This window comes from Mus musculus, chromosome 2, assembly GCF_000001635.26.
Source record: "Mus musculus strain C57BL/6J chromosome 2, GRCm38.p6 C57BL/6J".
NCBI classification, from domain to species: Eukaryota; Metazoa; Chordata; class Mammalia; order Rodentia; family Muridae; genus Mus; species Mus musculus.
Genome location: NC_000068.7, coordinates 67744511 through 67764762, shown reverse-complemented (window position 1 = coordinate 67764762; position 20252 = coordinate 67744511). Strand labels below are relative to the sequence as shown.

At 38.9% G+C, this 20252-nt stretch overlaps 1 protein-coding gene across 6 annotated transcripts in view; it reads right to left on the bottom strand.

Annotated features, from left to right (window-relative positions):
• Positions 1-20252, bottom strand: part of B3galt1 (UDP-Gal:betaGlcNAc beta 1,3-galactosyltransferase, polypeptide 1) — a 557194-nt gene that overhangs the window by 358120 nt on the left and 178822 nt on the right. For all 6 annotated transcript variants that reach the window (NM_001379329.1, NM_001379324.1, NM_001379325.1 and 3 more), the window contains one exon: positions 16459-16603. The gene's annotated coding sequence lies outside the window, so the exon portion shown is untranslated. The remainder of the gene's footprint in view (positions 1-16458; positions 16604-20252) is intronic.

Below are 20252 nucleotides of genomic sequence, written 5' to 3'. Positions count from 1 at the left end.
TATTGACTTTAAAATGTCTAACAGAATAAAAATTTAACACAACTCATCTTGTAACCTGCTTTTTGCAAAGTGGCCAAAAGCCAATGAAGTCTCATAAAGTTAATCTAGTGAACAGGGAAAAGGGCTGCTCCTCTGCAGGTGTTAATATAAACCATACACACGTGAACTTTCCCTCGTTAATTACCATAAACATCCACCAGGCATGATCACTGCTTGTAATGGCTTTTAAAATGTGTGGTAAGATCATGTTGAAGGAGGAAGGAGGATTGTGAAGAGGACACACTTGCAAAGTTTTAGTGGAGAGTAATTGATAATCTTAATTCTACCTTGCCAGGGTCTCCCTATGTAGCCACACTTGTCCATCCACTACTGTGGTAGCTTGAATAGGAGGGGCTCCGTAGATCCATGTGTCACTATTATGAAGTGTGCCCCCGTTGAAGGAATTATGTATTGAGGAGGCTGTCTTCGAGGTCATGTAAGCTCAAGTGAGGCCAATGTGACATACTGTCCTTCTGTTGCCTGTAGATAAAGATGCAGAATCCTCAGCCCCTTCAGTAGTAACATGTCTGACTTCTAGTCGACATGTTTCCTGCATATCATGATGATCATGGACTAGGCCTCTGAGTTGTAAGCCAGTTCCAATTAAACTTTTTCCTTTATAAGATTTACTGTGGTCAGTCATAGTGTCTTTTCACAGCTCTAGAACCCGAAGACACCTACCTCAGACTCTGAGTGCTAGGATTACAAGAACACCCCCACAGCACATAGTCCCTAACAGTTAACAGTCTCTTTGTACGCCACAGAGAAGTAAAGTCCTGTGCAACTGTATTTGTGGTCCTACACAAGAGATGACTTAATGATTACACCTTAGAACATATGCTTGATTTTCTCAAGTTGGTTCTTTACCTGTCTTTCTCTGGAGGATTTTCCATACTTGATGTTAAGGCAACCTCTTCCTCTGTCTCAACTCATGCTGTTCTTTTGTTCATGGTGTTTCTCATAATGGTGCCCACGGGGGAAAAAAAAAACAACCATTTTTCTTACCTTAATGAGAGTGGCTGTGTTAGCTTTTCAATTTGGTGAGAAAACAATCTATAGGGAGAGACATATTTTCGACACTTTTTGCAGAGATATCAGGCCATGGTTGTCTGGATTGCTTGAGGCCTGGGGCAAGAGCAAACTATCAGGGTGGAGTGGTATGGTAGAGCCTTACCACTCAGGCAGGCAGGCAAGCAGACAGAGAGAAAGGGACTAGCAACAAGTTAAATCTTCTTAAAGGCAAGTGCTAAGTAACATACTTCCTTGAACCAGGGCCATTCTCCTAAAAGCTTATTTCAAACCAATGGTGGCTTCTCACAGACTGGGACAATAATTTCAACACCCTAATCTCTTAGGCCATTTTATGTCCAAGCCATAAGAATATATATACCTTTAGGAAATATTAGCCATTAGTACCATGTATCGTGCCAAGCATGAAGGAGACTTTCAGTCAGTATGTGTTGAACGAATAAATAAGCTATATGGGCTTCTATCACATGCTTCTATTATGAAGAGGGAATATTAGCATATAGAAGTTATAGGAGCCTTCAAGTATGCTGAGTTCCCTAGCATGTCTAAAGCTTTGAAGCCTCTCCTATTTCTTCCAACTCCAAGGTGTCCTTTTCTTTTTCTTTTTTTTAATTAGGTATTTTCTTCATTTACATTTCAAATGCTATCCCAAAAGTCCCCCATACCCTACCCCCACTACTCCCCTAACCACCCACTCCAACTTCTTGGCCCTGAAGTTCTCCTGTACTGAGGCATATAAAGTTTGCAAGACCAAGGGGCCTCTCTTCCCAATGATGGCCGACTAGGCCATCTTCTGCTACATATGTAGCTAGAGACACGAGACTGCCACACCCAGGGATCCATCCCATAATCAGCCTCCAAGTGCTGACACCATTGCATATGCCAGCAAGATTTTGCTGAAAGGACCCTGATATAGCTGTCTCTTGTGAGGCTATGACAGTGCCTGGCAAACACAGAAGTGGATGCTCACAGTCAGCTATTGAATGGAACACAGGGTCCCCAATAGAGGAGCTAGAGAAAGTACCCAAGGAGCTAAAGGGGTCTGCAACCCTATAGGTGGAACACCAATATGAAGCCTCTCCTATTTTAGGAGTTTAGAATGGAAACGGCCCTCTAGAGTCCTGTTGCCATAATCTATTCACTCATGTACTTGTCTCAAAAGCAACATTGCACTGAAAGCTTAATGCCAATACATAAGTGGACACTTGAACGAAAAGTTCAAGGCTTTTCATTTAACTATCAAGAGTGGCTCATCCCCACTGCAGCCTTTCTTACCCTCAGGAGACAAATGAATTAACATTTCTGCGATTTGTCTTCAGAAACCAAAACCCTCAAAATCTACATTCGATCAACTTGGCTTTATATATACATTACAAGAAAAAAGACAGATTTAAACTTTTATAGAAACCTTTTTAAATTGTTTTATAAATTTTTTTGGGTTGTTTCGAGACAGGGTTTCTCTGTATAGCCCCAGCTGCCCTGGAACTCACTCTGTAGACCAGGCTGGCCTCAAACTCAGAAATCCACCTGCCTCTGTCTCTCAAGTGCTGGAATTAAAGATTTGTGCAGCCACTGCCTGGCTGTTTTGTAAATTTAATGTTTAGTTTTTAAGTTATTATTGTTGCCTTTAAGTTTGAACAGTAACACCAAAACCAGGAAAATACTTTAATAAATTAATTTTTATTTATTTTTCTGTATGCATGTTTTTTCTGCATGTATGTCTGTGTACCACATGGGTCACTATGAAGGTGAGAAGATCCCTGAGACTAGAGTAACAGACATTGTTGAGCACCAAGTGGGTTCAGGGAATAAAATTGGTTCCTTAGCCAGAGCTACCAGTCTTAACTGCTGAGAAATTTCTCCAGCCAAGAAAATACTTTAAAAACAAAAGAAAACAAACAAACAAACAAATACATATTTAAGTGGAAAAATTGGAAGCATGGAAAGTAAAAATTAGACACTATAAAGACAAAAGGACAACTTTGAAGCCAACAAGGCAATAAAAATCTATTAATAGTTAAACACACACACACATACACACACACACACACACACACACACACACACACACACACACACATTCAATATTATTTGTCAACTCAAAAACATTTGCACTTACTTCTTATACAGCTAAAAGATAGTCATTTACTTGATATTTGCACTTTAATAAAATGTCCCTGGAGTTGACTGAACCATTGTTTCCTTAAAAGTCAATTTTAAAAGTGTTCTTGTTTCCTTAGAAATTTCACAGAAATGCAAGGATATAATCTAAACTACAAATAAATGGTACCACTTCTCACATAGCATAGCTGAATTGCTATTAGTACAGAATTCTGGCTCTAAGAGTTGCCTGTCATTAAGCATCCCATAAATCAATTACTTCATGTGGATCCACTTCCCCCCATCCATCATTCTCAGTAGGGTTTTGCCATTTGTTCATACAGTTGGCTGGAGTCAGTGAGTGAACAAGAATCTAGCATCATTAATTAAAAGGATCATCAATCGCATTCATCTTATTTATGTGTTAACAACATATTAGAGAATTACTGGTGCTTGTTAAAATACACACTGTGGTCATTTGCAAAAGAATGGTGACCATATAGGCTCATGTATTTGAATGCTCAGTCACCAGGGAGTACAACACTCTGAGAGAATTAGAAGGAGTAGAATTAGCAGTTGTGGCATTCTTGAAAGAAATGGAACACTGGGAGTGGGTTTTCAGGTATCCAAAGCCAATAGCACCACTTATTGAAGATGCTTTCTTTTTTCTACTGCATGGTTTTCGGTTCCTTGTCAAAGATCAAGTGTGCATGGATGTGTGGCCTATTTCTGGGTCTTCTATTCTATTCCATTGATTGACCTGTCTGTCTCTGTACCAATACCTTGCAGTTTTTATCACTATTGCTCTACAGTACAGCTTTAGGTCAGGGATTGTGATTCCTCCAAAAACTCTTTTATTGTTGAGAATTGGTTTTGCTGTCTTGGATTTTTTTTTAATGCAAACTGATCCAGATTTATCACCTTGTACAAAGCTCAATTCCAAGTGGATCAAGGAACTCAACATAAAACAATATACACTGAATTTAATAGAAGAGACAATGAGAAATAGCCTGGAACATATCAGCACAGGGAAAAATTTCCTGAACAAACACCAATGGCTCAGGCTCTAAGATCAACAATTGACAAATGGAACTAACCCCATGAAACATCAAAGCTTCTGTAAGACAAAGGACACTGTCAATATGACAAAATGGCAACCTACAGATTGAGAAAATATCTCTAACCCTATTTCCTTTTTTTAATTTATTTTTAATTTAATTTTATTTTAATTAGGTATTTTCTGCATTTACATTTCCAATGATATCCCAAAAGCCCCCCATACCCCCCCCCACTCCCTTACCCACCTACTCCCACTTCTTAGCCCTGGCATTCCCCTGTACTGAGGCATATAAAGTTTGTAAAACCAATGGGCCTCTCTTTCCACTGATGGCCTACTAGGCCATCTACTGATACATATGCAGTTAGAGACACAAGCTCCGGGGGATACTGGTTAGTTCATATTGTTGTTCCACCTATAGGGTTGCAGATCCCTTTAGCTCCTTGGGTACTTTCTCTAGCTCCTCCATTGGGGGCCCTGTGATCCATCCAATAGCTAACTGTGAGCATCCACGTCTGTGTTTGCTAGTCCCCAGCATAAACTCACAAGAGACGGCTATATCAAGGTCCTTTCAGCAAAATCTTGCTAATGTGTGCAATGATGTCAGTGTTTGGAGGCTGATTATGGGATGGATTCCCGGATATGGCAGTCTCTAGATGGTCCATCCTTTCATTTCAGCTCCAAACTTTGTCTCTGTAACTACTTGCATGGGTGTATCTTTCCCAATTCTAAGAAGAGACAAAGTGTCCACACTTTGGTTTTCATTCTTCTTGGGTTTCATGTGTTATGAAAATTGTATCTTATATCTTGGGTATTCTAAGTTTCTGGGCTAATATCCACTTATCAGTGAGTACATATAATGTGAGTTCTTTTGTGATTGGGTTACCTCACTCAGGATGATGCCCTCCCACTTTCTCCCTACCTATTCAACATTGTACTTGAAGTCCTAGCCAGAGCAATTCCACAACAAAAGGAGATCAAGAGGATATAAATTGGAAAGGAAGAAGTCAAAATATCACTTTTTGCAAATGATATGATGGTATATATAAGTGACCCTAAAAAATTCCACCCTAGAACTCCTAAACTTAATAAACAGCTTCAGTGAAGTAGCTGGATATAAAATTAACTTAAACAAGTCAATGGCCTTTCTCTTCACAAAGGATAAACAGGCTGAGAGAGAAATTAAGGAAGCAACGCCCTTCTCAGTAGTCACAAATAATATAAAATACCTTGGCATGACTCTAACTAAGGAAGTGCCAGATCACTATGATAAGAACTTCAAGTCTCTGAAGAAAGAAATTAAAGAAAATCTCAGAATATGGAAAGATCTCCCATGCTCATGGATTGGCAGGATCAATATAGTAAAATGGCTATCTTGCCAAAAGCAATCTACAGATTCAATGCAATCCCCATCAAAATTCCAACTCAATTCTTCAAAGAATTAGAAAGGGCAATCTGAAAATTCATCTGAAATAACAAAAACCTAGGGTAGCAAAAACTCTTCTCAAGGATAAAAGAACCTCTGGAGGAATCACCATGCCTGACCTAAAGCTGTACTACAGAGAAATTGTGATAAAAACTCCATGGTACTGGTATAGCAACAGACAAGTAGACCAATGGAATAGAATTGAAGACACAGAAATGAACCCACACACCTATGGTTACTTGATCTTTGACAAGGGAGCTAAAACCATTCAGTGGAAAAAAGACAGCATTTTCAACAAATGGTGCTGGCACAACTGGCAGTTATCATGTAGAAGAATTGATCCATTTCTATCTCCTTGTAGGAAGGTCAAATCTAAGTGGATCAAGGAACTCCATATAAAACCAAAGACACTGAAACTTATAGAGGAGAAAGTGGGAAAAAGCCTCGAAGATATGTGCACAGGGGAAAACTTTCTGAATAAAACAGCAATGGCTTGTGCTGTAAGATTGAGAATTGACAAATGGGACCTTATAAAACTGCAAAGCTTCTGTAAGGCAAAAGACACCGTCAATAAGACAAAAAGGCCACCAACAGATTGGGAAAGGATTTTTACCAATCCTACATCAGATAGGGGACTAATATCCAATACATGTAAAGAACTCAAGAAAGTGGACGCCAGAAAATCAAATAACCACATTAAAAAATGGGGCTCAGAGCTAAACAAAGAATTCTCACCTGAGGAATACCGAATGGCCGAGAAGCACCTGAAAAAATGTTCAGCATCCTTAGTCATATGAGAAATTCAAATCAAAACAACTCTTAGATTCCACCTCACACCAGTCAGAATGGCTTAGATCAAAAATTCAGGTGACAGCAGATGCTGGCGTGGATGTGGAGAAAGAGGAACACTCCTCCATTGTTGGTGGGATTGCAAGCTTGTACAACCACTCTGGAAATCAGTCTGGCGGTTCCTCAGATAATTAGACATAGTACTACCGGAGGATCCCGCGATACCTCTCCTGGGCATATATCCAGAAGATGTTCCAACTGGAAAGAAGGACACATGCTCCACTATGTTCATAGCAGCCTTATTTATAATAGCCAGAAGCTGGAAAGAACCCAGATGCCCCTCAACAGAGGAATGGATACAGAAAATGTGGTACATTTACACAATGGAGTACTACTCAGCTATTAAAAAGAATGAATTTACGAAATTCCTAGGTAAATGGGTGGACCTCTAACCCTATTTTCAATAGAGGGCTAATACCCAAAATATAAAAAGAACTCAAAAAGTTAGACTCCAGAAAACAAACAAACAAAGAAACAAAAAACTGAAATAACCCTCTCAGATACAGAGGGGAGGTGGAAAAGGGTGAAGAACTCTTGGAGGGGGACAGAGGAGGGGCAACATTTGGAATGTAAATAAATAAGGCTCTTTTTAAAGCCCATATCAGTTACAAAGTCTCTCTCTCTCTTTCTCTCTCTCTCTCTCTCTCTCTCTCTCTCTCTCTCTCTCTCTGTTGGTTTATGGATCAGGGATCAGGATGTAGCTGTCAACAACCTCCCCAATGCTACCATGCTTGTCAGACACATTACCTGGCATGATGATAATGGATCAAAACTCTGAAACTGTAAGCCAGTTGCAATTAAATGCTTTTGTTTATAAGAGCAGCCTTGGTCATGGTGTCTCCTTACCTTTATAGAACAGTGACTAAGACATATACCAATGGGAAAACATTCCTGCCTTAACAATAAGCACACCTGATTGTCCTCCAAGTGACATTCTGTCTGAGAGCTTAATATGGTGCAGAGCCTCTGATATGCAGGTACATAACAAGAAAATCCAGACATTGATAGAGAATCTTCCAGAAGTCTGCCAACATTGGTCCCGCAAGTTTCACAGTTCAGAGCAATGTATAAAGCAGGAGAGCCTGTTCCAAAGGTCATTTCAATGACACGCAGGGATGTGTCCCTAAGTTGTTGTCACATAAAGCATGGAAGCTACATTGCCCATACTGAACATACAGTCCTCACACAAACAAAGTCAACATGTAATTCCTGGCCGTGATTCGACTAACATTTTAACAACTTCTCAAGAATTACTCCTGCCTGTAATGGCTTGGTAAACTAACCCATCAGGCTGGCAATTCCGTAAATTAAGATTGACAGAGTCTGAGGACACCTTTGCAAAACTGCATCTTGTACCTGAAGAGCCCTTACAGGCTTTCAGAGGAACTATTAAATTGTTCCCGTGAGGCCATTGTGAGATTAAGTGGATGCTTTTCTCAGAAAAATTCAGATGCAAAGAGGTTTAAATGATGTTTCCAAAGCAACGAAAGACATTTTTCTATCTCGTGGGCTCTCAGTTTCAGAACCACAGGGAGGCACGTGCATGAACAGCCAGCCCCGGGAGTTGCTCACATGACAGAGAGAGAGCGCAATCAGGTTAATTTCACTATGCTAGCTGAGGATCACAACCTAACCATGCTCTCATCTGGTTCACTTAGCTCCTCCCAAAGTCTCCTGTTCTTGTTCTCTGCTAGGAAAAGGAAAACATAATTTATTTCAGACTTTGATGTTAGGATTGCAGATGTCAGATAAGTGTTGTTTTCTCTCCTGTTCTGCCTTTACAAAGCATACGCCTTCAGTAATTCCTCAGGTTGAAGGCAGGGGGAAAATTCCATGAATATATCTAGGCTTATAAAAATTAAGAATTCTGATTTTGATGCAATTACAGTGTCTAATGGAGGGACAAACCTTTTTAAAAGTCTTTATTATAAGTAACCACTTCATCAACTAATGTTGCCAAGTTCAGTTATTGGACTCTGTCCCTCTTATTACAATTTTCTGTTTTTTAATGTAGATTTGTTTTTACTGATAAATCCCCAAGTCCCCTATAGAAACATCCTAGGTTACTGTGAGTTTTCACTTTATGGGAACAAAGCCAATAGCAAAACCTTAACGAAGGTCATTCCTGGAATGATGCCTTCATGGAAAAACTGGCTATGTTTCCTGCACAAGAGAAAATCATCTCCCCCCTGCCCCATTTGAAGCACAAGAATCAAATGGTAAATCACTAAGGCACCATGCCACTTTTGCAGGTGAAACTCTTCATTTGCTAACAAATTTAGGCAAATTAATTGTGGAGTTGAGAAAGAATAAAGGAGGTTAATTAAAGCCAATGAGAATCTCATCGTGTTGTAATTATGAAGATCACATTCTTCCTTTAATGTGAAATAGATGTAAAAATAAAGATCAAAGTGCACCTACAAGGGAAAAAAAACTATAAAAATCTCCAGGTCTTATATTACAGACTTACTAGGCTGATTTATAATTATTTTAAATAGAGACATCACCTCCCTCTCCTGTTTAAATTGTAAATGCTCTTCAGAGAAGTGGCATGCAATTTTGTATTCATAAGGAGTTACAGAGTTATAAAAGACTGACTGTACGTCTTTTTTGAGCATGGATTATAGTAGAGACAGGAAGATGAAGAAGAGGAAAGAGAAGAGGCATTGCACTGACCTTGAATGTGAATTTGATTTACTTCAGAATGCCCCTTACAACTAATCCTGAAATCCCAAATACCTCCTGCCATCTGCCACATTAACTTTGACACACTTTGTCAATTTGTTTCCAAGAAAAAGAAGCTCATTCTTTTTTATATTAAGACATGTCCCCATTTTTAATATATCTAATCTTTCACTTCTTTCAAAGCACCTGTTTCCTGGGAGGCTTGCTACACAGCATAGAAAGATATATTTTTTTAAAACTAAAATCTATGCCCTAGAAAGAACAGGAACCAAAGCTGACTTGTACTGACTTTATAAATCCCTGACTTCAAAACACCTACTAATTAACATTCTTTAAAAAATGTGTTGAATCATCGGTACGTATTGCTTTATGTTAATTCTTACTAACTTTAAAAAGTGTACAAGATGCTAAAGGAGACTAGCAAATATAGTTTCCCCAATAGATGGATGTGTTCATGCATGTGCATGTGCGTGCGTGCGTGTGTGCGTGCGTGTGTGCGTGTGTGCGTGTGTGCGTGTGTGCGTGTGTGCGTGTGTGTGTGTGTGTGTGTGCGTGCGCGAGCGCGAGTGTGCATGTGAGTGTGAGTGTGTCTAAGCTCTGACACTGTGTTTGCCCATGAAACCATGTCTTAAGGTCAGAACTTGACATTTAATACGTTCCTCAATCAGTTTCCCACCTTTCCTTTTTCTTTTATGAGAAGCAATGATACTGCACACAACCTTTTATGTCATTTGTGCAGATCTGTACTCAGGTAATAATGATTTACACAGCAAGCACTTTACCTCTGTAGCCTTCTTCCTTGCACCAGCCAACAGCCCACTCTATCCTATTATATGTACAATATCATGTACTTTTTTAGGCTTTAGAAGAAAAGAAAACTCAGCAAGTATTATAAATAAACTTTATGCATTAATAAGACAGAAATTTTAGTGATGACCCAAAGAAAGCTGGGCTTGGGTGTGGGAAGGCTCTGCAGATGGAGCCATACTGAGATGTCAGTTCTATGTCCCTGTGATGACATCAGAGCAGCCAGAAATGAGCAGGCAGGGACACATGAATATATAAGCACCTTCAGAGCCTAAGACTCTTGGTCTGTCAAACTTATCAGCACATTTTGAGCAAAGACAGGTTTGTAAATATTATTAGAATATCTGTAATGTACAGGTGGAAACAAACATACTCCTTGTCCAAGATGTTACTCATTCTTCACAGGTCAGACTTTTCACAGCATCTCTGCAGGAACCAAGATGACTTTCAAAACCCGTGCTCTTAGCTAACAAAATTTGTTCACTAGGATCAGAGCCTTTCTGTCCTCAGGACGCCCATGCCAGCTCTACAGGTTCTTGTTTTTGATTTTTGTTTCAGTCTTCCCATTTTCTCTTCCTAGCTAGGAGCATTGGCCACTGAGGCCAATTCCTTTTCTCAGCTGAGTGAGAGCCCTCTTAGCCAGCTCCACAGGAAAGCTGGAACATTGTTGTCCTTCACTCCCCAGTGTGCTTGGCCTGCTCAGACAGACTTTAAGGCTAGGCAAGGCCCAAGGGCTACAGCTTAGCTCTCTCATTTTATCTCTTTTGTCCTCTACAGAAAGGATTTCTCTGACTTGAAGCAAGACTTCAAAAGGGAAACATTTTTTGCAGTTGACAAAGTCTCCACTTTAGTATTTGAGAATTAGTAAAATTGCCTTGAGTTAGAATTTTAATCTGATGGGGGCCATTCTTGGAACATCCTCTGCTGACTCCCACGTGAGAGTCTTCTAGTCCTTTTGCTTACTTGCTATCTTACTTACTTTATTTATTTATTTTGTAAATATTATTATTTATTGGTTTTGAACTTACCTGCTACCCCAATCTTCCAAATGGTATAAGCTGCCAGGTCTGCATAACTGCTTAAGGAGCAGTGTGGTGTAACATAGCTGCTGCCCTGGGGAGCACTATCAGGCAGTTGGTCCCGAAGTGCTGATCTGATGACTGCTGTTGCCTGAAACTGATCTGCTGTCTCATCTATATGTTTTATTTTCCATCTCTTTCTGGGAAATATAGTTCTGCCATTCCTTAGAGCAAATCATGTCACAATAAATGAAACAGATGTGGTTCTCAGGAAGGAGCAATGGAGGTGGTCATGAGGCTGTGGGGGATGAGGAACAGACCTCCTGCTTGGCCTTTAGGGACACGGGAAAGGATCGAGACAACATAACCACAGAGGCCATAAAAACCTACAAGGCCCTTTGTAGAAATTGCTCATTGCAAAACTTGGTCAAACTTGGAATTCTATGAGGAGACATGTGTATCCTCCAGGTCAATGACTGCTGCATTAATTAGCCAGGGTGAACTTGGGACATCAAGGATAGAGACTTAAAGTGGTCTCAAGAAGAAAAGGCATGGATAGGAAAAGAAGGAAGTTATAGAAATCAGCTGAATGATAGATGGGTTTATTTCATAGGAGGAAGCCTTGTGTATGATCTAGAAACAAATAGTATCAGAAGGAGAGTCCATAAGCCATGGGGTTGCTAGGATAAGGAAACAACAACTAGAGGATAAACAGATGATGTTCAAGCATATAGAAAGTTAGTAATTTGCTCTCCTAGCTACTTGAAGGATTGGAGATAATAACGCCTAGAGAGATATTGGAGAGAGCTAGCTGCTCTACTTGCACACATTTTAAAACTTTGTAAGAAATTTAACTGGTATAGTCTGTCCCCTTTCTGTTCTTACATGAAAATAGTTACTTAAGACTGTCTGATGTACCAAGAAACTGCAAGAGCTGTGCCCAGCAATCCGTGAAGAACAGGCTGTATAAAAACTATGGAAATGTGCTATTGCTTTGTGTTAGTTTCCTATTCAGGAAGTGTGTATGTGGGGGAGGGGGGGGGGAAGGGTAGACTAATGATCTGGGATTCTTAAAATTTATGTAAATTAAGGTATTTCTAAAAAAAAAAAGATTAACAATGGTTAAATCCTTGATGATGTAGCTTTAGTAATAGTAGACTAGGTTCAGGCTCTCTGGTCAGAATGAGAAGGGAGACAGCATGCATCCACTACTGACTGCAAGTCCTTACTGAATCAGGGCAGCTCTCAGGATCCTCCTCACATTGAGACTGGACTTGGGTAAGAGGCTACCGTGTTTTGTTTGGTTATGTCTTTCCATTACCTGCTCCTAGAATGCACTAGCTCAAATGTTCCTCTGTTTAAATATCTGCTCATGCTTCTCCGTGAAAACTCTATATTTATAATATTTGCGTTTAATACTCAGATTTCAACACATCACATACATTTCAAATGTTTCCTAGCGATTATTTAATTTGCTTGTCGATGCAAGTGGGTGGCTTATCAAGAGCCTACATCTATTTTCTGCAGGTTCTAGGGCTAGGAAGGCTGAAAACAGAGGGACAGTGTTTCAGGTGCTGCTGGGAACTCTCTTCTGGGTGATAAACTACTCTCCTGTGCCAAAAAGAATGACTTAACTCTCACATCATTTACTTAGTCTTGCTACTACCTGACGTTTCTAACTCCTAACCGAGTAAACCAAAGTCGAAACACCAATGTGTGAACTCTAAAAAAGACCCACTATCTTTGTCGACCAAAGCCTGGTAGAATAGGTGGCATACTGCATCACTAACATCTAAAGGCCTAGGGCAGAACTGAGCATCTAGTGGGTGATAGTAAATATAACCTAGTTAAGCCAATAATCTCTCGCAATACCCTGCCACCTCCTCTCCCTTTTCACCAGGATAGTACAGTTCAGGTTTGTTCTCATTTAATTAGCTAATTAGCATGCTAATTGCATTTCCTGTTCATTCCCTTTAATCCCTTTCCTTTACTGTTGGCTGATTTTCTTCCTGAAAGCTGAAAATTATCTTCTCGGAAACTTCCAATGTGAGACAGTGTGCCAGGTTCTTTTCAACATGGGAACCAATCAAATCCAGAGTCATCCCTTCACATCGCAGTGGACTCTGACAAGCTGCTATACATTTCTAACATTTAGGACATGTTTGACGACACCCAGTTATAGGTTCTATGTGTGGTCAAAGTGATGTGTTGTCACTGGACAAGATGGAGGAGAAGAACAAATGGACCAACAATGAAACTGGGGCCAGAGAAGAGCTCCCCGTGGCTTTTCTCAGGAACTATTCGTGTTACTAAGATGCCTCCTACCTCCTCCCTCCTGTTCTGGGGAAGGAACTTATCAATAGTTACTGCTGTAAGCTCAACCCCCTCTGCGATTGACTGTATGCAGGTTTACAACAATATTGTCTTTGAATCACAAATAATAGTCTATTTCCCCCCACCCCCCAGAGTTCTCTTTTTCCTTTACTTAGCTCCTGACCTCCTTGCTATGGAAAACAGTGATGTGAAGATCTCATGATTCTTCCCATCCTTGAATTCTTAGAGGCATCTCTGATCAGAGGTTACAAACAATTTATGCTCCTCATTTGAAAAACAAGGGGTGGAGGTGTTTTCAAAGACTTTGTTTTAAAGTCGTTCGTTTTCTCAACATCCCCATGTAAAGGTGTTCAGACTGAAATTATAATTGCTGAATAAGTATAAACTGATGTGACTTAATTTCACACCATCATAAATGTTTGAATATCATAGCTGAATCATTGAAAGTTTGGGGCTATCTATAGCAAACACAGGTAAGTCTAATTAGATGTCTCCCATATGAGGATTATCTATGCCCAGTCCTACTTATCTTCCAGATCATATGACTGGGTATATTCTAAGTGGCATGGCATCACATGTAATACTGTTCATGGCAGAAACCTAGCTTGAGTAGCATCAAGCATGGTTTATTTTAATGAAGATCCACAGAAAATGCATATTTTGGTTATGAACTGTACATATTTTAATTACAATAATTTATTATTAAAAGAGTCTTTGCCAATCATGGCAATAAACAATAGGTCAAACTGTTATAACAGTTTATAACAAACACATGAACCTCACAAAATAGAATTATAACAACTGGCAAGGCCCAGGAAAGAAGGTTAAATTCTTAATCAATGTTATTCCCTAATAAATCCTCAAGAAGATACTATCAGCTAGGTGTCCAGAGTTTCCTAGGTAAGCAAGGTCTCTTTTTAATAAAATTAAAGTGTAACTAAGTCTATTCAAACATAGACAATGGGAAAGCAAGCTGTCTCCATTACACTGGTGACACAGAATGAAATGTCAACAGGGAAGGTCTGTAAGGACCAGGACCAGCAGGAACTTGCTCACAAGGCTGCTGGGAGTATAAAATGGGACAGCTGCTTTAAGCTGTAGTTTGGTAATTTCTTTTAAAAATCCTATATAATTAATAGATTATTTAGTCATCATATTCCTTGGGTAGACATATGAGTGAGTTGAGTTGAAAACCGGTTCTCACAAGTATGAAAACAAATGTTTTCAGCATTTTCTCAAGAACCTTTCTTTCCTTTTTTTTTTTTTTTTTTGAGACAGGGTTTCTCTGTATAGCCCTGGGTGTCCTAGAACTCACTCTGTAGACCAGGCTGACCTCGAACTCAGAAATCTACCTGCCTCTGCCTCCCAAGTGCTGGGGTTAAAGGCGTGTGCCACCACTGCCTGTCTAGCAGCTTTCAAAGCTAATTTGAGCATAATATGATGAATGGATAAACTATAATAATTAAAATATCATCTATGATCTCACAAGCACACATACATGCACACACATACACATACATATATGTATGCACACATGTGCACATATACACTAGCACACATACACATGGTTGCATACACACACACACACCTTTGCCAAATGGAAGAAATCAATATGAAAAGCCTACATGTGGTATGACACAGGTTATATCACATTCTGGAAGGGGCAAAATTATGGAAGGCAGAAAATATTGTCAGGGGAACAGAAAATGTTAGGGCAGTGTATATATGCAAATATGCAAATATGTGATTACATAGTTTTCCAAACCTACAGAAAAGACATAGCAGCAGGGAATCATTTTATAATGGGGAACATAGGAATGTATTAATATGAGGTCATCAATTATAACAAGGTATTACACAAATACAGGATGTCTGTAACAGTGGAACCTGTATGTGTTGGGGAAGGTCACACACAGAAATTCTCTGAATTCTCAAAATTAACTTTTCTCTAACCATAAACCTGTCTTAAATGAAAGACAGCCTGTGTAAAGAAAGAAAGAAAGAAAGAAAATAAAACAAAACAAACAAACAAAGCAAACAAAATAAAATCACAGAATCTGGTAAAGCAAACCAGGATAAGGTAAAAGTATTGCTAAGGTACCACAATGTCTAACTTGCGATGAGGATGTTTTCTGCATATTTCATTATAATACCGCAGGTTGACAGCTCCTATTACTTAAGTGGAAGCTAAGAAAGCAGAGGAAACAGTGTTCAGATCTTATGAGTCTGAAGCTCTGTATACTAATGAATTCAGTCAGGGTTTGCATTGTGCCCTGCATCATTGAAACCACTAGCCTTTGTTGAATGATCACAAAGATAACAGACTGAAGACTCATCTACAGTGGCTTGAGTGTGGAAATGATTCTAAAAACAAACAAACAAACAACAACAAAAACAAAACCCAAGTAGGATAGACAACAGAGTATCTTCAACACCTTTAGGACAGACTTTGCTGGGAGCTATTTCAGAGCCAGAGTAGAAGAGATCTTGTAGACACTAAGCTATGCCCGTGATCTCTCCAAAGGAGCATACACTTGAGATGAAGGGAGGAATACTAAGCTCAAATTTCTCAAGAAAAGATTAAGATTAGAGTCGATGTTTAGATGCAACTAACTCTACGGAAAATGGAAACTCCGAATTATTTTTGGTTAATAAATTCGTCTAAATCAGGAGTCCTATTATGAAAGGTTATTTAAAAAACAGGGAAATGTGTGAAGTATTCAAAAGCATAATGTCTAGTGCTCGTCAATAGAACTCGCAGTTCTCTGTCTTATGCCAGCGTACTAAGGTTGATCAGTGTCAGCCCTGGAGCTTCTTGGTGATGCCAGTTGACTGTTCCTATGAGCAGGCTCCTAGGTATCACATGAAAAAAACTGTGACAGTCCTTCCTACTGTTGACTTACATCCGAAGTGTCGAGCTTACTGCTTTGCAAGGATTCTTGCTTTACCACGTCACCCTAATTCAAATGTGAAGATAGTATCTGCTGAGCACTGGCGTCAGAACCCACTTCACAGTAAAGATGATAATCATGAAAGCAAACATGTTATAACCAAACCCTGAGCATCTTAATGTTTCCCGGGACATTATCCATCTGTATGCAAGTTTCACTAACCTTCGAGGAACACAAAACTGAAGATAGGAGTCAGCTGTTACCTATGATGAAATCATTTGCTTTCTTCTGACAGTAGAGTCTCTTGTCTCACATAAGCCTTTCTCCACTCCTGGACACAGCAGTCCTTGACGTGGCTCTAACAGATCTATGAGGAAGAGAAAACACATAACAAACATGAACACTGTGCTGTGTGTTGTTCAGATTCTCTTTTTGACACTGAATAAATTTTCCACATATCTTATCAAGCTGCTGTACAAAAATTTGCATCTGGAGAACACTTAAAAAGCCCTTTTCTGCTGGGCTGTGATGCTTTATGCCTTTAATTCCAGTAGAGGCAGAATGATCTCTGAATTTGAGGACAATGTGGTCTACATTGTGATTTCCATGACATCCAGGGTACAGAGAAAAACCATGTCTTGGAAAACAAAACAAGAAGAACGACAAAATCTCTTTTCTTTCTTTACGTCATGTATGACCCAAGGATCATAATCACTTCTTAGGAATGTTTCACTCACTACATATGCATTTAGATTTAACTTGCCATTTTACTCATCTCTGAGGTGGACTAACACACTGTGGCACCTAAATTCTATTTCTTCTTTCCAACCTAATTTCTCTAGTGGAATCCCAAGCACTCTACCAATCTTGTAGCAATGTTAACCTGAGTGACTGGACCACTCTGTAAGACACTCTTCCATATTAAAACACATTCCATATGTCCATTTTTGGAACAACAACAACAACAAACACACAGACTGCTCTAATTCAATTCGATGAATCCATTATCCACAAGCTATTCTTGGAAAGTCTCTTAAGCTGCTTTGTGGAGTTCCTTAGTAATTCTAGCCAAACCCACCCTTTACAGCCTTAAATATTTATGTCATAAAAAATATGTTTTAAGGGAGACTTGCAGTGGAGCATATAATTTTGTAGCTCCAAAATCTCCCAACCTGTTATACTTACATAACCATTCCGAGTATTATGTGGATGCAAGGGAACATCAAAAGTGTAGCTATGCAGAAACTTGGAGATATAAGGATGCCCAGGTTGTTTCCAAATCTAAAACCATACCTGCTAGTCTGCTTGCTTTATCAAATGAGCTCTCTGTGAGAGCTTTTAGCATAGAGATATGAGTTTTGTGACTTTTTTCAAATGCTTCTTCTAAGGATAGATAGATAGATAGATAGATAGATAGATAGATAGATAGACAGACAGACATATACACATATACATACATACATACACACATACATACACACATACACACATACGGGACTCTTAACAGCAAGTGAGCAGAGACTCAGAAAAGGCATAACCAAAAATCCTCAGACCAATCCATACACACCATGCTCCCACTGAATGAAGCACATTCCCACTTTTACAGAATCAAAAACAGCAATTGTTTCTAAACCCAAACTTGGCTCATCCACTGAAGACCATTTTTGTTGTTTTGATGTTATTTTCTTACAACAGAATTTAGGCCTTTTATAACCTCAGGCAGTTTATATACAGCTGTCCAGGAGGCCAAAGTGGTGTTAAGCTACTTTCTTTCCTGTGAGCAAAAGCCAGCTGGGAAGACAGGTGCTGGCAATGTTGCTGCCATTGAGGGATACTCAGGGCACTCTAAACAAACAGCACCCTGTATACACTTTACAAGTCCAAGCTGGGACTGACAACATCTGACATATGAACCATATTGGAAAAGAGACTAATAGTCTAATAATAAATATATTTATCAGTCTAATACTTAAATAATAAGAATGACAGAATGGTCTAAACTTATATTAAACTCTTGCAGGTCAACACCATCCACTCCTCCACAACACTTTTAAATAAAGCCCCTTTGGGAACAAAACCCTTTTTAAAGAAAATGAAAACTTTCCATAGCCAGCTAGGATTACAAAATCTCTCAGGCCCTTTTGGGTTTTGAACCAATTTCTTTGACATTCTTGCTAAGAGGGAGGAGTCGTTGTAAGATTAAAAAGATGAAATAATATAATTATGTTAAAATTAAGTATGAACCATGTAATTAAATTACTAACTCCCCAATTCTTGGGATAGTATTTAATATCAAGAAGAAAAAAGGCAACATAATATTTGAAAGAATAAGTGAAGAAAGAATACACTAATAAAAAGTCTAGTTTAAAAATTAGCTTTTGGTAAGAAGTCTACTACTGAATAATAAGCTTTCTAAACTGAGTTAACTATTGCCTTCTTTCTGATCTCCGATTGCCCAAACTCTGGTCAGAAAATGTAGTATGTGTCTAACATTATTTTGGCAGGGTAGCTACTTGAAACTGCAAGAGATATGGCTCAGATGTTAAGAGTATTTATTGCTTTTGCAGAGGACCAGAGTTCCACCCCCAGTACCACAATGTGGCTCACCAAGCCTGTAACTTTCTATTGCCCTAGTTTTGTAGACAACACTCCAGTGTGAGCATACATATGAGCATTTGTTTACAACATGTGTGTATACAAACAAATGGAAAAGAGAAATAAATTAATAAAATAAAATAAAATAAAATAATTAAAATGGCCACTTGAATCCAAACTGCCTGAGATTCTAGACAACTTGGAATAAAACAGTCAATGTCAAAAGGTAATTTCTTTTTTCTTACTTGTTTGTGACAAGCTGAAAAAAAATCTCATATAAGTTTCACATATTTAATATTTAAGAAAAGTATGTAATTTGAAAAATATTGTTTACTAGAGAAGCAGATGTTGTAGTACAAGTCTGCAGTTAAGGAACAGAGGAATCTGAGACAGATGAATCAAGAGTTCAAGGTAAGCCTCAGCTAAAACACATATTCAAGGCCAGAGTGAGATGCAGAAGATGCTCTTTCAAATGAAAACAAATTTGATACACAATGAAAAGGCAAATGATTAGAAGAGAGATACTTAATGATTTAATGATTAACGGAATGCCTTTTTAGTATTTTCACATATATTTGCTTTTCTCCCAACTTCTATTTCTCATGTTCCTCAGTTTTTAACAATAAGCTATGTGTGTTTCCTGGTCATTCTTTGATACTCATATATTCATGTATATGGTCACTTGGAAAGGCTTTAAAGAAATTACGGTGTCGAGATTATAAAATGTGAGCAATCTTGCAAACATAGACACTTACAGCTTCTCGATCTCAAGCCACATGATATACATAATTATAGTAGAGACATCTTTAAATTTTCTTATGATTCTCACATGGTCACAGATTCCTTCTCTGGTAAGCCCCAAAGGCACCACATCTTGACTTTCAGGCTTCAGGACTAATCTCTAATAATACAAGCATTTCCCATATGACCTTTGAGCAAATTTTAAGGAAGGCAAATGAGATAAACTCATTAAATATTAAAATCTGAGTAAAAGAACTCAAACATTTTAGAAACAGAAACAACGATCTCCATTGTGTAAATGTACCACATTTTCTTAGGCATTCCTCTTTTGAAGGGCATCTGGGTTGTTTCCAGCTTCTGGCTATTATAAATAAGGCTGCTATGAACATAGTAGAGCATGTGTCCTTGATATATGTTGGAACACCTTTTGGGTATATTCCTAGGAATTGTATAGCTGGGTCCTCAGGTAGTACTATGTCCAATTTTCTGAGGAACTGCCAGATTGATTTCCAGGGTTATTGTACCAGTTTGTGATCCCACCAGCAATGGAGAAATGTTCCTCTTTCTCCAAATCAGCATCTGCTGTCTCCTGAGTTTTTGATCTTAGTCATTCTGACTGGTGTGAGGTGGAATATCAGGGTTGTTTTGATTTGCATTTCCCTGATGACTAAGGGTGTTGA